Below are 19,577 nucleotides of genomic sequence, written 5' to 3' on the forward strand. Positions count from 1 at the left end.
GACCTGTAAACTACACTTTAGACCATGCCAAAACCCCAAACATTAGAGTCTCGTTGCGAGTATAGGAGGTATTATTTAGATCAGGTAGGGGGTGGAGGGGTGTCAAAAGTATTTGTCGGGACACCACACCAAAAAGGACACGGAATAGGAAGCGCCCTGAAAGGGTTATTTAGATGGGCACGCCCCTTATTAATTAGAGGTGCAAAGTATCTGGCACCTAGAGCCATTAGTACGGGACAAAAGATTCTTGGTGACGTAATGCAAGGTCAGAATGTGAAAAGTGCAGCGAAAAAGAGATTGCAGGAAACTTATGAGAACATGACTGCTGCTCAGCAAGGTTCAGGATTAAAGATAAAGAGACGCAAAGTTAAACGCCTGTCAGTTTATCACCGTCATTCAAAGCAGACGCCACGCGATATATTTAGCTCCTGAAAAAATCATGTTTTCTCTCCAAGCTCTTAAGAGTGAATTGGACATTTTTGCCCCTGTGCCGATTCAAACTAGTGTCGAACATGCTCAAGGTGTATGGGCCAAACCCTTGGCGGCCATTGGTGATAGCTCTACCCTCGAATACCTCATCTCGGGCAATGGAGATAACTACATCGATGTAGCCCACACCATGCATTACAACAAAGTCAAAATCACCAACGAAGATGGAAGTGATCTTCCTGATGCCGCCGTGGTAGCTTTCGTGAACAATGCTGGCCACGCATTGTGGAGAACTTGCGATGTTTTCTTGAACAATACCCGAGTTTCTTCAGCCGCTCAAAACTACGCCTTCACTTCTTTTATCGAAACTGTCTCAAATTACGGACCCGCGGCTAAAAAATCTCACATCATGATGGCCGGATGGGAAAAGGACGAAGCCGGAAAGTTCGACGACTTTTCAAATAAAGGTTTCGTCGCCCGAATGGCTAAAACTGCTAAATCGGCCGTGATTGAATTTTTTACACCAGTGTTTAGTGACGTGTTTAATATTCCCGAATATCTCTTAAACGGTGTGGACCTTAAAGTCGTGTTTACTCGCAACAAGGACGAGTTTGCCTTAATGTGCCAAGAAACAGCCACTCTCAAAAACTGTAAAGTCAAGATACTAGACGCAGCACTAGCGGTACGTAAAGTTAAGCTCAGTCCTAAAATATTGTTAGCGCATGAAGCCGCGCTTAATAACGGTACTGCCAAATATAATTTTACGCGCACCGAACTTAAAACTAAAACTATCTCTACCGGAAGTAGCACCGAGTGTTTTAACAATATATATCTAGGCCCTCAGCCTAATCGCGTCATTATTGGAATAGTTTCCAACGCGGCGTTCAAGAGCAGTTACGCTCTGAATCCCTTTAACTTTTTAACTTGGGATTTAAATTTTTTGTCTCTGTACCTCGATAACGAACAAATACCCTCGAAACCGTTGACTCCTGATTTCGGTAAAAACTTGTATATACAAGCTTATCAAACATTGTTCGCGGGCACGGGTATTCATTATAAAGACGACGGTAACGATATTACTCCCGACGAGTTTGCCAACGGGTTAACCCTCTACGCTTTTGATCTGACACCGGACCTATCTGCTAGCGAAACAAACCACTGGAACCCCGTTAAGCAAGGACAATTAAGATTGGACATGGGATTCGCTAAACCTTTGTCGGAAGCCGCAGTCTGCATTGTATACGCCGAATTTCAAAGCATGATTCAAATCGATAAAAATAGAAACGTAATTGTAGATTATTAAAATGTCAGCAACTACCACCGTAGACTTGATTCTCGCTTTATCAGATACGCCCAACTTTTTGGGTGTTTTCGCGTCAAATAGGTTACCTAAGGTTACCAAATATCCCGCATCGTTAATTATAAATTTAGATCAGCACTATGAAAAGGGGTCTCACTGGGTATCGGTCTTTATAGACGGAGCTCGTGTAGGCTATTATTTCGATAGCTACGGTTTGCCACCATTTCTGCCTAGTATAAGAAGATTTTTATCTTTAAACTGCAGAAAATGGACTTTTGGTAAGCGACATCTTCAGAGGCTAGAAAGTAGCGTATGTGGGCAGTATAGCGCCCTCTATCTTATTCATAGAAGTAAGAAGAAAAGTACGAAAGCTTTCCTAAAAGCTTTTACCGCAAATCGAAAAATTAACGATATGAAAATTGCTAAACAGTATCAAAATCATATACGGCGACTAAAAAAGTGTAAAAGGAGCTTATTAACAAACCGTGTGGTTGCCTGGTGGTAATGCGTCCAGCTCTGTGTTGTTTCAACAACATTTGAGTTTCCATTCCAGGGTTCGACTTCCTACCAACGGCGCTTTATTAGTCCGGTATAGAAAAAAAACATCTTCAGATACGGCTTGAATCAAGTTTAAGGAGGAGGTTTTTTTAAATATTTAACTAATTTATTATTAATTTATCTTAATTATGTATGTTATTATCACGTTAATTAAATGTTCTTTGATTTAAAATCTGATTTTAATAATAATAATAAGCATAGAATAACCTAGCATAAGTCTACCTTTCAGAATCTACCATAACATAAGCCTACCAGGATCTACCATAGCATAAGCCTACAATAGCATAAGCCTATCCCTACAGGTATCAGCCACGTGACGTCATCAAAAATTAGCCGTGACGTCATCAAGAAAACCACCACCAGGTGGCTCAAAATTCAAATTTCCCGCCAGCACCATCACGTGACGTCATCAATTTCCCTCCCCCATCTTCCCCCCCTCCAACACCATCACGTGACGTCATCAATTCCCCCCATCCCCCTCCCCACCCCAGGGATGGCTTTATAACCCGGGTTTTACCCCCCCCCCTGAAGGGGGGGGAAAGAAGGGGGGTAAAACCTGGGTTATAAGGCCGTCCTTACTCTCTGAAAATTCTGAATTATATTTGAAAATTCTGAATTATATTTGAAAATTCTGAATTATATTTGAAAATTCTGAATTATATTTGAAAATTCTGAATTATATTTGAAAATTCTGAATTATATTTGAAAATTCTGAATTATATTTGAAAACCCTGAATTATATTTGAAAACTGAATTATATTTGAAAGCTCTGAATTATATTTGAAATCTCTGAATTATATTTGAAAACTCTGAATTATATTTGAAAACTCTGAATTATATTTGAAATCTCTGAATTATATTTGAAAACTCTGAATTATATTTGAAAATCGTAAATTATATTTGAAAATCCTAAATTATATTTGAAAATCCTAAATTATATTTGAAAATCCTAAATTATATTTGAAAATCCTAAATTATATTTGAAAATCCTAAATTATATTTGAAAATCGTAAATTATATTTGAAAATCCTAAATTGTATTTGAAAATCCTAAATTATATTTGAAAATCCTAAATTATATTTGAAAATCCTAAATTATATTTGAAAATCCTAAATTATATTTGAAAATCCTAAATTATATTTGAAAATCCTAAATTATATTTGAAAATCCTAAATTATATTTGAAAATCCTAAATTATATTTGAAAATCCTAAATTATATTTGAAAATCCTAAATTATATTTGAAAATCCTGAAATATATATGAAAATCCTAAATTATATTTGAGAATCCTAAATTATATTTGAAAATCCTGAAATATATTTGAAAATCCTGAATTATATTTGAAAATCCTGAATTATATTTGAAAATCCTGAATTACATTTGAAAATCCTGAATTATATTTGAAAATCCTGAATTATATTTGAAAATCCTGAATTATATTTGAAAATCCTGAATTATATTTGAAAATCCTGAATTATATTTCAAAAATCCTGAATTATATTTGAAAATAAAGGCGAATTATGTCCTGTTTGGCGTGCCATAGGGAACTCTATTGTGGGGACATTTGACTTACTAGAGAGAGCGACCAAAGACTGGAGGGCCGACATTTCCCTACCCCCTATCAACTGGGCAAAATGAAGGGCTCTACCTGGTGGTAGACAAGCGAACTACTCCATTCTTAAATTATTGATGTCCTTTCTTAAATTATTGATGTCCATTCCTAAATTATTGATGTCCTTTCTTAAATTATTGATATCAGTTCCTAAATTATTGATGTCCATTCCTAAATTATTGATGTCCTTTCTTAAATTATTGATATCAGTTCCTAAATTATTGATGTCCATTCCTAAATTATTGATGTTCATTCTTAAATTATTGATGTCCATTCTTAAATTATTGATATCCGTTTTTAAATTATTGATATCCGTTTTTAAATTATTGATATCCGTTCTTAAATTATTGATATCCGTTTTAAATTATTGATATCCGTTTTAAATTATTGATATCCGTTCTTAAATTATTGATATCCGTTTTAAATTATTGATATCCGATCTTAAATTATTGATATCCGTTTTAAATTATTGATATCCGTTTTAAATTATTGATATCCGTTTTAAATTATTGATATCCGTTTTAAATTATTGATATCCGTTCTTAAATTATTGATATCCGTTTTAAATTATTGATATCCGTTTTAAATTATTGATATCCGTTTTAAATTATTGATATCCGTTTTAAATTATTGATATCCGTTTTAAATTATTGATATCCGTTCTTAAATTATTGATATTCGTTCTTAAATTATTGATATCCGTTCTTAAATTATTGATATCCGTTCTTAAATTATTGATATCCGTTTTAAATTATTGATATCCGTTCTTAAATTATTGATATCCGTTCTTAAATTATTGATATCCGTTTTAAATTATTGATATCCGTTTTAAATTATTGATATCCGTTCTTAAATTATTGATATCCGTTTTAAATTATTGATATCCGTTTTGAATTATTGATATCCGTTTTAAATTATTGATATCCGTTTTAAATTATTGATATCCGTTCTTAAATTATTGATATCCGTTCTTAAATTATTGATATCCGTTCTTAAATTATTGATATCCGTTTTAAATTATTGATATCCGTTTTAAATTATTGATATCCGTTTTAAATTATTGATATCCGTTTTAAATTATTGATATCCGTTCTTAAATTATTGATATCCGTTCTTAAATTATTGATGTCCGTTCTTAAATTATTGATATCCAGTTTATTTGAATTTTGTCCGAAACGGCGCCCCATAGTTCCCCTAATCCTTCACCCCTGTTGAAATGCATAGTTTTAGTTCAACCTTAAAACGAACATAGCTCGAAATAGAAGATCGCTAAATGACATTCGGTTGAAGATTTAAGAACTCCGTTGACTTCATCTATTAAAATGAAACCTTTCATTTATATTTTAACTTTCGTAACTCTATTGCACAATATTTTTGTGAATGAAGTTCAAGAATATCTCAATGAGCTACGTCACTGTTTTGAAGAGGCTGCAAGAAATCGTTATAGTTCCGATTTAAATCTATTGGAAATCTATCACAGGAGGTTGCAGGGTCATTGCGGCATATTATCAGCGATTATAACCGTTCTAGAAAATAACGCTCTTGCAGACCCAGATCGTGTGACAAATGAATTTGAATCAATAGCTGCTCATATTAATAACATTTACGAGACTTTGGCTGTTCTTGTTAATCAACTAGAGGAAGTGTTGTCTGTGGAAGCCGCGGAAGACGATCCATATGTGTGTCCCGTTATACACGATGGAAGTGTTGGAAGGCCGCTTTATCAAGTGACTAGGGAAGAAATATTGTATTGTAGGAACGACCTTGGATTCAACTGGGGAAGAACTGCATCATTTCTGGGGTTAAACGTAAGAACTTTATTTCGCCACCGAGAACTGTTGTCAATTAACAACGAAAATGTTGAGATATCAAATGAACAACTGGATCAGCACATTTCAACCATATTAACGACAAACCCAAATATTGGAGTAACATATGTGATCGGGGGCCTCCGATCACAAGGTATTCGTGTACCAAGATGGCGCATCCGAGAAAGACTAAATGAATTAGATCCTGTTGGACGTGCTATGAGGCGCAGAAACTCCATAAGGAGGCGGCGATATAGTGTTCAAGGAGCTAATGCATTGTGGTAAGCAGCTGTATCGGCATTTCTATAAAAAGCTTTAGAAAAGAAAAAGCTTAAAGCTTGTTGTTTATTTACGATTTTATATTGACCATATTTCAAGGGTCCCTGTTATTATGCAGAATGAGAATGTTTCTAATAAGTCTAATAATAAGTCTCATAAATTAAAAGGCCCTTAAAAAGAATGAGGCTTGTTCTATGAAATTTTCGAGCTATATTAAATGTTTTCCGGAAGAGACCAATAGAATTTAAGTGAGAGTTTGCTGATTAAGCGAAATTAATAGGATTTGAATATTGTGGTTTATAATAAAATCTAAAAAAATTGCTTCACGCTTAGGGGCTGTTTGAAAATTACGTAACTTGGACAGGTGTATAGGGAACTAACGGTTGTGACCTTGAAATGTCACACCCTTCTATCTCTTACTGGTGTTGCTATCCCTCTTAACGGTTGGATGCAGATACTCCAACCAGGCAGAGGGCTGCATGACGTCAGACTATCTCTACCCCTTGGCCAACTGTTAGCTCCCGATTATAAAGTTAAACTAGGGGTGTGCGAATAGTGGATTTTGAGTTCGGTTCCAATACAATTCGAATAGTAAATCACTATTCGAAACCCGATTCGATTAATCGAAAAATCGAATATTTTACGAATAGTTGAATAATACCTCGAATATTCGAAAAAAAGGCGAATAGTCGTAAAAATGTCGAATATTTGAAAAAAAATGTCGAATAATCGAACAAAACTCGAATAATCTTTAAGAGTGAAACCAAACTAAAACTTTTCCAAAGTCAAAAACACAAAACCAAAACTTTCCCACGGTTTGTCTTATCTTTGAAGCGTGGGGAAAATGAAGAAAACCCAATTTAACAAGTTGAAAAGTAACTGCAACACTGACAACAGCTTCCATCTATAATAAAATATTTATAGAGAACACGGTATCTCCTCGAATTTTCCTCGCATTTTTTTAAATCAATATTCGAATCCACTTCGATTATTCGATATTTCTTTCCATTTATCGTTCAAAATTTCGAATAATCGGTGATTTCAAAAATCCAATATTCGACTCGCCGATTCGAATAATCGATTCGAAACCGGCGAATAATATTCGAGTCCTCGATTATTCGCACAGCCCTAAGTTAAACCTTAAAAATAATTTTTTCAATTGCATTTCCCTTCACAATATTTTGTCACTTTGTTTTTGGTGAATTCGGAATGACGAAAAAATTCTCCGAGAACGCAATAGTCTAGTGACCCCTATTCCCTATAGCAAAAGCTTATAATTAGAGGTGTGCGGTTAACCGTTTCAATCGAATAACTCGATCGAATACCGAATCGAATAATTCGATTCGGTATTCGATAAGCCCATTTTCACCATTCGATTCGAATATCGAATACCGAACTGAATATTCGGTTAAAGTTCAACTACCTTTAATTTAGGTCCTCGGCACTAGAGCGACCCACCTTATTTAAAAAATATCATCCCAGCTTTTTTTGTCTCCCATCAAAAACTACCAGCAAGTGCATAGGAAAATTTTAAGAAATACTTGACCACCAATGAGGAAAGGTAGTTTGAAACTTAGGAGCTTCTAAATGTTCTTCCCCTTGCTTTGTATTGACTATTGGCGAATATTAGGGTTATTACCCGATTAACCGAGAATAGTTGGCCTAGTATTCGCGAATATTAGGGTTAAATATTCGCGGTTACTAGGCTTAACTATTCGCGATTAATCGGGAAGGAAAAAAATTACCAAGGCCCAACTATTCGGTATTCGATTCGGAAAAAACTATTCGATTCGGTATTTGATAAGGAAAATTTTCGGGTATTCGATAACCGGTTCGATACCCAAAAAGTGGTATTCGCACACCCCTACTTATAATTTAGGAACGTTGAAGGCGTTAGAGAGACCTAACCATTAAGAGAACAAACTAGTCTGAAACATATTTGTTTATAAATTAATTCTTTTTAAGTTCGAAAATTGGCTCAAAGCTCGCTTAATTGCTGCTCTTATATTTTCTGATTTGCGGAAAAAATTACAAACACTAGTGATATCATAAGGAGATCATATCCCTTGTGGTAATATTCATAGAGCTTTTGAATAAAAATCAACCAAATTTTCTCGATACAACCAAAGCCTTTATGAAACATCCTGTATGTTAACGTGCAAGTGAAGAGTGTATGAAAAGAAAAGTAAAGTGATTTTTATCGATTCCTCTACTAATTAAAACCTATAGAGAAACATTAAGTACCTGGCGTTATTCCATTAGACCGGGATCTTTCCAAAACTGTCAATATTTTGGTTCGAGGGGTATTTTCTTTGTTTCACTATGAATTTAGGTCTTATAATTAGTATAGAACAATCGATTGAAATCGTTTATTATTTTTACCCTCCCTTTAACAGTTTAATAACATTCTTTGGTTGAAATTTGATTAATTTATCGATAAATATTAAACGAGCTGGAATAATGCTGCTTAGTGAAAATCGTTCTTTCCTATTTTTGGGGTCCATCTCTCCATAGAAAATTTTAGTACAACCCTTATTCTTTGACCATTGCTGTTCAGTTTGACTCAAAGAACCCTCCCTTAAATTTTAAGGTGGACTTATCAGAAATAACCTGTACATGTACATATACAATTGTTGAAATATTTTAAACGATACTTGCAGGCACATAGACAGTAACCACAAACTAATTTCATGGCGGATCGTCTTTCATGGATGCATTGATGGATACAGTCGAAGGATCATATATTTAGAATGTTTAACTAATAACAGGGCTCATAGTGTCCTTCAGTTGTTCATGGAAGGGGTACGTGAACATGGATTGCCGCTACGTGTGAGAGGTGATAAGGGAACTGAAAATGTACAAGTTGCAAGATACATGATAGAAAATAGAGGCCTTAATAGAGGAAGTTTCATTGCTGGATTATCTGTGCATAACCAAAAAATAGAGAGACTTTGGGGATAAGTTAATAGAGTAGTTTCTGCCTACTATAAAAGCATTTTCATGTTTATGGAAGAGAATGGTATGTTGGACGCGCACAACAAATGTCATTTATTTAGTTTGCACTACACATTTTTACCAAGAATCAGAGCGTCTAGTAGGACTCTTGTTAATTCGTGGAATCACCATTCATTAAGCACGGAAAACGCTTATTCTCCAAATCAACTTTGGGCTATATCTAGAATGAACTCATTCGATGATCAAGTTCAAAACGAAGATTATGCTACTCATCCAGCATTATATGGAACCGAAGATGTTCTTACTACTCCTATCGAAACCAATAACAATGTTGTTGTTGAGGATTGTAGAATAATTTTGACTCCGGAACAATCTCAACACCTTCAACAGTTAATAAGTCCTATTGCCGAAGATGGAAACCACGGAATCAACACTTATTAATCAAAAATGTCTTGATTAGAATCAAGTCCTAAAAAGTATAGATAAGACTGAGGTTATCACTTGTCTGAAGGATCAGATATTAATTTTTCTTTTTAATTGAAACTTAAAGGCATGCTTAAGAAAAAACAACGTTCCATTACCGTTTTCCGTTGAAATAACTTATTTTACAGGTAATCAATTGCAAAAATTTACTTATCTCGGGTTTTCGGGCACAATTCCATTCCCCCAAAACATTTTATCATTACATTAATTACTTTTGGGAGAGTACGTGTATGACATTGAGTTTTAAAAGGTTCCCTCATTTGTGCCCGGCATGCTTCGCAGTGGATACGTTTTAAAACAATGGCGGAAAATTAAGTAGGGACAGTTAGATTTTTACTCGTGGTTATGCAAAATGATGTAATGTCTAGTGTACTTCAGTCAACAGTCATACTGTTCATTCTCATAGCTCAGGACATGATTAATGCTGCTCACTATTTCTCTCTCTAGTTTCAAACAATGGTTAGAGACCATTCAGTGCCGCAGGTCGCACATGAATATATTTCAACTACAGTTTACATCAATTCTCCGTGGTCGTACTATTAGAGGGTTAAGCACTAATTTGTTCAGAACATGTCTCGAAAGTGTGCTTGTTTTTAAAGCAGTGTTGCCAATGTGTGGGTAATTTCCCACATCGTGGGAGATTTAGGTTTGGTTTTAGGCTCTGTGGGGAAAAAGTAATATTTTTCCGAAATCAATCAAATGTCGGAATTTTCCTGTTCAAGGGTTAATAGTGCAAAATTTTCAAAAATGCACTAATTTTAACTGCACAGTTAAAATTAGTGCATTTTCGAAAATTTTATCCGGTTTAATAATTTCAAGCGACATTTTGAAATAAATTCGGTGATTTTAAGTTTGGCACTGAAAAAAAAAGAAAGCATATTTTGAGAATTTTAAAGCTTTATAGCATTTGTACATATTGTCAAAGCCATGCGGAGTGTTATTCCATATTAAACTTAGTATGATAAAATAGTCCAGATAAATATGACTGTAAAAAAGGGGGTGTGGGAAATGCGGCAAATTTTTAAAATGGAAGTGGGAACATCCACTTTCTAACATTAGCAACACTGATTTGAAGGTTTTGGTCATGGCTAAACAGACCGCTCATTCAGTTTTTTATTGTTTTAAAGCTTTTTTTGACACGTTATCTCTCAAAAGTAATTAATGTAATGATAAAATGTTTTGGGGGAATGGAATTGTGCCCGAAAACCCGAGATAAGTAAATTTTTGAAATTGATTACCTGTAAAATAAGTTATTTCAACGGAAAACGGTAATGGAACGTTGTTTTTTCTTAAGCATGCCTTTAAGTTTCAATTAAAAAGAAAAATTAATATCTGATCCTTCAGACAAGTGATAACCTCAGTCTTATCTATATTTTTTAGGACTTGATTCTAATCAAGACATTTTTGATTAATATCTGCTCCTTCAAACTTCATTTTAATTAAGATTGTTAAGAAACTGTTTTACATTTTCAAAATCTACACTAAGCAGAAACATATAAAAAGGGGACCGTAACTTTAGCTCAATCAGTCATTTATTTATAATGATACTCCAAAAAATAAAAACGTAACTCATTGAAAGTTTGTATTCTTATTGTAATTAACATAATGCAATTTTTTACAACCCTTTATTGAAACGCGAGGCGCTCCCCTAAAAATTCCACAAATAGGACCAAATTGACAGTTTTACACAATTTTTTAAAACGCTGATTTATGTCTGTTTAACCTTTAGCTCAAACTTTTCATAAGCCCAATATGAAATTCAGATATCCTTAAAACTTTACAAAGGCGATCCGAGATTGTCAATTTCAAACTTTTTTGTAACATTAACTAACGTCTGTTTGATATTAAGCTTAAAACCTTCTTAAACACAATAATCAGGTCTACCCTAAACGTCCACAAAGATGATCCAAGATTGTTAATACGCCTAAAAAGTGCCCTCTTCAAAATATTTAGCAGGGGAAAAGAGATTTGCGGATTATTCAGCTATTTCATGTACATTGTTTTTCTTCTATGTAACTTGTAATCTTGTCCACTTGGAGCTGTATGGCTATTTATAGCCCTAGCTCGTCAATAATAAAACGGAGAAAAAAAAAGAGAGCGTGATCGAGTGGGCTATGCTAGTGGGGATTTGAAATCTCGTGGATTGGGACTCCGGGCATAGCCCACCCCATCACGCACTCGACAACGCAAGGCAACTCGCGCTATAGCGGATGCAGCTTGCGTTCTTTAGCAGACGACATGCTCTAGTCAATGGTCACGGACCAGTTTATTTATTCCAAGTCAGGAGGGTCGCTGGCCTAATGTCCAGTTCAAAAAAAATCCTTTATTTCCCACCCTGACTCGCGCTATAGCGCAAGCAGCTTGCGACGTGTTGCGCGTGATCGAGTAGGCTATGCTCCGGGAAAAAGAAATCTTCACTTCAGTCGGGAGTCCTGGGACTCCTAACAGGCCAAACATAGATGCATATGACAAGGAAACATTTCTCATAAGCGAGAATGGCCAACTTTGTTTTGTAAGAGACAGCCTGGCAGCCCGGTATTTGTTTACCTCTGACTGGCCAAGTCAGCTGTCAAATGTTTATTACTTCTTCTATGCGACTTAAAGTGTGTTACATATTTAACATAAACCAAAATTAATACCATTTGATTAAACAAAATAGTATTATAAACGTCTTTAAAAAAATGCAACCTCAAACAAGCAGAGCTATGTTCGTATATCGGAACCGCAATTGTTTTCACCTTTAAAAGTTAATACAGCCCTTTGAATTTAAATAATTAGAAATGAGAAATGAAACCACTGAACAGTTGTTTACACATTTAACATAAACCAAAATTAATATCATTTAATTAAACATCGCGTTATAAACGACTTTAAAAAACTCAACCTCATATTGCCAGAGCTACGTTGGTATGTTGAAATTTAGAAAACATATGTTAGAGATTCAATTAACAGCAATGGTTTTTACCTTTAATGTAGAATTTGAATTTAAGTAATGCGAATGTAAAATCTTATTAAATGAAAGAATCTATACAGTTCTGTTTGTCATTATTTCCTTTGAAAAGTTATCGCCAACGTTTAGTTAGCGGAGCCACAGGTTTCATCATTAAGTTAAGGTGTAAAATTTACCTCTACAGTTTATTAATGTGTACCAGCTGTCAAATAAGGTGTGCAGTCATTAATTATTTCATTGGAAAATCACCGTTAACGGCAGTGCTATTTCTTGTGTTTAATAATTTACAATGTAAACAAAGATGTTACGTTGGTGGTTCTGTAGTAAGCGTGGTCTTCCATAAAGCATTACCTAATTAAATATTTCAATTATTTGGGTAGAAATGCCATTTTTTAATAATTCAATGGAGATATGGAAATAGCGGTAACGGCTAAAAGCACATGTGTACTAAAGAGCACATTGTTTTCTACCCTGATTTGAGCAAATTAGATAACGGTATCCTGAATTAACTAGCGTTACTCTTACCCATGTTGACAAGATAAACAAAGCATAAAATCATAGCACAATTGATTTAATTTAAACAAATTACCTAATTAGCGGCTATCGTTGGCCGATGGCACCAGGTGAAACATCTTAAAACGCACGTAACACGGCCAATTGGTCTCTAGTCTCTCTCTACATACAATCAGGCTAATCAGCTGTATTTAAATTTTGACCAAGGCTTAGTGAAATCAGTAAATTTAAAAATTATCGGCTAAATCCTAAATTTAAATTCTTTTGTATTAAATTATAATAAGGTTTAACTTACGAAATTAAAATAAAATGAGGACGAATTAACCCCTTCTTTTATGTGAAAAGTTAAAAAATTCGCCTTAAGCTCGACACAGCCACACGCGTTGTCTAAACAAAAATCTTCGCTCAGTCTTTCTATTAGAGGTAAAACAGCGTAAGTCCAACAGTACGTTTCTCTATCATTTTAGCCAGGACTAAAACACGTAAGTCCAACAGAATAAAAGGTCGTAAGTTTAAGCATGTGCTTAAAAGTACAAAAAGTAATACTTAATATTAATTGTTTTCAATAAAACTTCGAAAGGCACCAGTTTTATGTTCAACCTTTCATTTAAAACCATTTTCAGACCTATCGAATAAATAGTCTTCAAAAAATGCTCGAGTCAATTTGGCCATCACAGCAAACATTTCCCATGTTATTCCTATGGGAAAATTTCCCTTTTTTTGCCAAAATGTCTTAATTTTTTATGGAAATGAAAACCACCCTTAGCAACATTATTTTCTATAAAAAAACTAATGCAGGGATCTCTTTGAAATTTTAACCACATATTAAGGGTCCGAATTTTAGTTCAGTGGATTTTTTTCAAAACAATTAATACAATACAAAAAAAACTACATCCAAACAAAAAACCCTCCTTATACATTAAGAGCAGTATGAAGTCTTATCTAAGAGAGCAATCGCTCTCTCAGAATTTGTCTTTGATATCTAGCTCTGATAATTTCAGAAAATTAATAAAAAGTAGTGTTATGTATTTAACCAGAATTTATTTTATTGAAATTTATTAATAATTATTTAATTAAAAAAATTGTAATATTATTTTATGTTTTAAATTTTACAAATAAAATTCAAAACAGTAAACATAGGGCAAAGGTTATATTGTATTATAAATAGCCCGTGGGATTGATTTTAGCTATATCGCAATTAGAGCTCGACATTTTCTATCCATTATCCACAAATTAGTAATTAATTTGAATGAAAATAGGTGGATATCTTTTATTAATTGGGAAATAATGCACACACTTTACATTTAAATTTTAGAAGTTAATTTATTATTTACTTTGTGTATATAATATTCAGCATTAATTTCACTAAGGAAATAAACTAATTACCTACGAGGAATTAACTAGTATATATGTTTAAAATTATAATTTAATCGTTTCAAAACTAATATGGTTTTGAACCGGTTTTTGTGATTTAGTTATTAAAATTTGTGATTGTCGATTGGTCAATATTGAAAATCAACCAATGGTGGAACTAATTTTTTTTAAACTCAATGAAACTGAAATATCAATGAATCATCTACTGAAAGAGGTATCAACCTATTAATTTTTTTTTTCAAAAGAAGGTAAATAAGGATTAGATGGCTTGCTGCTTCAAACAAGATTTTTAACCATGAATAGAATATTTTGTTAATTTTAGTCAAATTTAGATATTCGGTAATCGAGTTGATATGAATAAAGCCGTTTTTGCTCATGTCTATTTTAAACTTTAATCACAGATTTCGCTTACCATTTCACAAGCATAATAAACACTACTGAAGGACGCAAATCTATCTGTGATCGGTAATGGTGACCAATATAGCAATTTGCCCAATTAACCAGTTTGAACTTCATTTGCACATTTCTATTCGTTAATTTGAAATGTTGCGAGAAATTTGAATGGAATATAAGTAGATATCTCTTTCAGAAGATAATTTTTATGTTGATATTTAAGATTCATTGAGTTAAAAAGATTGGTATTGGTATTTCAAGTAAGCTTAGATATCAACATCGGTGAATTTACGATATGGGCTTATGATGTTAGTCTGTTTATAAGATTAAGTCGTTACTTTAAGTGTCACTAGACAGTATCTACCTCCAAAATCGAGAGTTAGTAACTTTATAACCATCTCCTAGTCAGAGGATATCCGAGGGTCAATTTCTTATATCATTGACTGACGAAGGCTCACTATAGCTTAGTCAACTTTTGGCAAGGCCTAATACCGTTTTTGCATGACTGTCGCCGTCAAATTCCTTTTAAAGCATAGATCATTAGATCATATAGTATCCACCCTTGATTTTCATTACGCAACACACGTTGGATTCGTAAACCTCGACGTGCACCACGATTAGAAGCATTAAAATGCAAAAACAACACACTGACCGCATACATTTTTGGTAAATAACAGAGTCACTACAGCTGTTTTCGGCCCTTTTCGGGGCTGAACGAGCGACCGAGAGGGCTTTAAAGAAAAAGCCTCCGGCGGCCGGTCTCTTAAAGGGGGTAGTTTCGAGGGAACGAAATTCAAATGCAAGGCGCGTCCCTTCAACAAAAACATTGAATTCGTTAATACGGACGTTTTAGGCAATTATAATATTGAAATTTTATACAATTAAGTAATATTTAAGAAAACTAAGCACTACTTTCAAAGTCTAAACTTTAAAAATACGACGATACGAGAAGGCGAAGTAACAACAAGAGGTAAACATTTTTATAAATGGCAAAAATTAACGGTGAGCCAAGGCTTAGCGCAATTTCACCGCCTTAAAAAAGTGCTGAGTTTAGAAATAGATTGTGGGACAATAAAAAGGTGGAAAATTATGAAATTAGGCTTATATTAAAGCTTGAAACCTACTTTATATTATATTTAAAATCCATCCATGAGCAAATCCTCAAAAAATATGAAAATGGCAACGAAAAAGGACCCACTCTCAAATTTTTTTCCCCTTTAAAAAAAATGGCGGCCACAAACGGGGTAATTTGTCACGGCGGCAATATTAATAGTACAGTCATTTTAGCCCAAAAATGGAGGGAACCCTGAACAAATTGAAACAAAGCTGAAAATTTCAGATTTTATAGATTTTTGGGCGCTCTTTAACGTGGTGTGGTCTCCCACACTCTCCCATTGGAGGAATTTCCGCCATATTGGAAAATGGCGGACAAAATCGAGGAAAAGTTTAATAACTCCGGATCTACTTAACCGATTAACACGTAATTAGACTTCAATTGTAGATCACCTTCAAACACATAATTCACCTCTTAAGATATTTTGTCCTAGAACTAACCGGAAGTTCACAATCTGACTCTGAAGATTAGCCTCATATAAAAATGGGAATTTAAAGCATTTTATGGTTTCTATATTCAGAATCATGAGTTAATAATATGTTAGCTCCCTATAAGTTACTCAGGCTCCATAGGCGTAATGTATCCAGCGATTTCTTCTCATTTCGTCCGCGCGGGAAAAAATCCGAATGTTGCGCTCTCTCTTGTCGAAAAAAAAATCCCGCTCGTACTGCTCCTCGACCTCTAGTCGTCCGGCTGCTTTTTCACCAATGCAGTGTTTTACTCGTGAATGTTTATGTTTTAACAATTTAACATTAAATCGTGGCGTTTGTGTCAGTACTGAGACAAAAAACAAATGCAAAACTCAATGAAATTTGCCGATATTGATAAAGAATGCTAAAGATAAGAGTTATTATTGTGACTTGAAACCAGAAAATTATACAACTGAGCTATATCCAATCCACTGATCTCTTAACTGTTTTCTTAACCGAGGCTACTGAGCGAAATATTCGGCTGCTTAAATAGCTCCGATATCATTGGCTAGCTTCCACTACACGCGCTTCCGGGGAAAAACCGGAAAGAAGAGTAAATAAGATTTTCGTTCACGCGGCGGCCGCAGAGCGTCGCATATAATTGGGAAGCCGGCGGCGCGGGAGAAAACGCTGGAGTATAAAAATGAATTGCCTGAGTAACTTATAGGGAGCTAACATATTATTAACTCATGTCAGAATACATTTCCAAAATCGAGAAAAAGTTTAATATCTCTGGTTCTACTAACCCGATTAACCAGTTATTAGGCTTCAATTGTAGATTACTTTCAAACACATAATTCATCCTAAGATATGTTGTCCTACAACTAACCGGAAGTTCACAATCCAGCCGGAAAGGTAAGGCAAATCTAATATTTGAGTATTTCGAAACGGTTTCAAGCGAAATAAAGGCAAAGAGGGTTTTAAACCTAAAATATATTATTCCCACTATATTTTTACATCTTTAAGTGACGATGACGTCACGGAAAGGTGACTGTCTGTCTGTGTGTCGGTCACCGCGTCCGCAGTTGGCAATTCGGAGCAAACGTTTTGCTTCTACTCCCAACTCCAAAAATTGTTAAAGAGGCATACGCTAGAATTCAAACGTCAACAATAGCTATGTTTAAAATTATTTTAGGAATTAAGTTTCTTAAAACGACTTCAGTAGAATTACGTTAAACTACTGACGACTAAAGTAATTAATATCAATTATATTTTCTTAATTATTTTCTTAATATTATCAGAAGGGGATAATAGAAGAAGGATGACACTCTGTGTCCTCTTAATGCTTTAGTTATGTAACGTCATTCTTCCCAGGCTCACCCTTTTAGTTTGCTTTCCCACTGATCAAACTACAAATGGGCATCGCACCGTAAGGTGAATTCTATAATTGTTTTGCACTAAATCCCCAGCAATCACCCCACAAACCTCGTCTTGACGTGGGACAAAAATGCACAAGTGCGTCTTGCCAAATAATTAAACGCTAATAGAGTAATGATGAGGGAACTATTTATCGCGTATGTGATTCGTTTTAGTAACCTTGCTCTAAATGTTCCGATGTTGGGAAGAGTGATGTTACACTTACCCAGCTTTGTGGTACACTTCTCTCGAAGAGAAGTATTATATACTTCTGATATTATTAATTGCGTCTCGTATCGGAGAGGTTTATTTTGGTTTACCAACTTGTATATTAGTATATTTATCAATATTGGTTAAGCTTAAGTTTAATCATAGTCCTCTACTTGAGGTTGAGCCTCAAAATCTCTATGTTCATTTGAACAAGATACTCCCTTGCATTGTCTACAAATTGAAGAACAGACTGGACCAGTTTTACCGCATTCACATTTCAAATCACAGACTTCCTTGCATTTACGAGGGATCATATGCAAAAGCTCAGCTGGAGCAGGTTGTAGAGTGGTAACGATTGGTTTGAGTTCAGATCCTACCTGTCCCCAACCCCATTCTCTAGCATTTAGGCTGCTTCCAAGCCACGTTTGAACTTGGTGATAAACTCTATTTGAATGTTGCTTTGACCGCACTTGTTGGTGGAAGAGAAGCTAATTCAAAAGCTCAATTCCATAATCTTCATTTAAAGTATACACTTGGTTATGTCAACTTTGTTTCACACGCTTTAACTCAACTTTAGCCGTATTGACAAGTGTGGGCGAACAATGGTATATATTAAAACATTAAGTTTTATGATGGTAAAAAGGCTGTTTTACCCTCTCCCGTACTATACATTATAGCTCTTATCAGATAAAAAAACAAAATTTGTCAGTAAAAGGAACTATATGTTTAATTTTTGAAACTTATTCTGAAAATAGAAACCGTTAATGCTATAAATCCCCATTTTTTATATGAGGTTAATCTTCAGGGTCAGATTGGGAACTTCCGGCTAGTTGTTGGACAAAATATCTTACGAGGTGAATTATGTGTTTGAATGCGATCTACAATTGAAGCCTAATTACGTGTTCATCGGTTAAGTAGAACCGGAGTTATTAAACGTTCTCTCGATTTTGTCCGCCATTTTCCAATATGGCGGAAATTCCTCCAATGGGAGAGTGTGGGAGACCACACCACGTTACAGAGCGCCCAAAAATCTATAAGATCTGAAATTTTCAGCTTTGTTTCAATTTGTTCAGGGTTAAAACCTATTTTTCCTGTACTATAAAGCAGTCTCATCTCACTATCGATAGGCCATTTCAACCAAAAGGCATTAAGAAAAAACAATCGGATTATTATGACGCAACTATACGTAAAAAAAGGCCAATATTGGTCGCGCTGATATTTACCAATAAAACAGCGTAGCCATGCTAAAATATCGCAGATTGGGGTAGTTTTTAAAATTTAAAATTAAACATACTTAAAATTAATTTTTCTCAAAAACCTTAAAAATGGTCCTAGAAAAAGGTTTAAATTTTGATATAAAACCGTTCCCAAACGTAACAAACGAATATTTCATGTCAAAAAGGTGGCCACAAAATGGCTAAATTTGAAAAAAACTCCATGTTATTTCTATGGGAAAATTTAACTTTTTCACCAAAACACTGACAAATTTATGCAAATGAAAACCACCATTAGCAACTTTATTTTTTATACAATAAACTAATGGGTGTATCTTCTTGAAATTTTAACCACATATTGAGGGCCCGAATTGTAGTTCTGTGGAATATTTTCAAAGCAGTTAATACGATACAAAAAAAGTTATAACCAATCAAAAAACCATCCTTATATATTAAAGTCGGTATGAAGTCTTATCTAAGAGAGCTATCGCTCTCTTAGAATTTACGGGTCTTGAATCAATTAAATAATTGGTACCTTCATTAAAAACTATGAATTGGA

At 34.4% G+C, this 19,577-nt stretch overlaps 1 long non-coding RNA gene across 3 annotated transcripts; it reads right to left on the minus strand.

The window, feature by feature from the left end:
- Positions 1–12,250: 12,250 nt before the first annotated feature.
- Positions 12,251–13,588, minus strand: LOC149662836 (uncharacterized). 3 transcript variants are annotated; one of them, XR_016368637.1, is made up of 4 exons: positions 13,183–13,588; positions 12,964–13,072; positions 12,663–12,725; positions 12,251–12,576 (listed from the first exon to the last, which is right to left on the minus strand). It is a non-coding gene; the product is annotated as an uncharacterized LOC149662836 (long non-coding RNA). The 3 variants fall into 3 exon arrangements; XR_016368636.1 differs by having other exon boundaries at positions 12,251–12,476; positions 12,551–12,725; XR_016368635.1 differs by having other exon boundaries at positions 12,251–12,725; positions 13,183–13,336.
- Between the last annotated feature and the right edge of the window lie 5,989 nt (positions 13,589–19,577).

The sequence above is a fragment of the Phalangium opilio genome, unplaced genomic scaffold (genome assembly GCF_054372755.1).
Source record: "Phalangium opilio isolate 3A_F unplaced genomic scaffold, DU_Popi_V2 ptg000063l_1, whole genome shotgun sequence".
NCBI classification, from domain to species: domain Eukaryota; kingdom Metazoa; phylum Arthropoda; class Arachnida; order Opiliones; family Phalangiidae; genus Phalangium; species Phalangium opilio.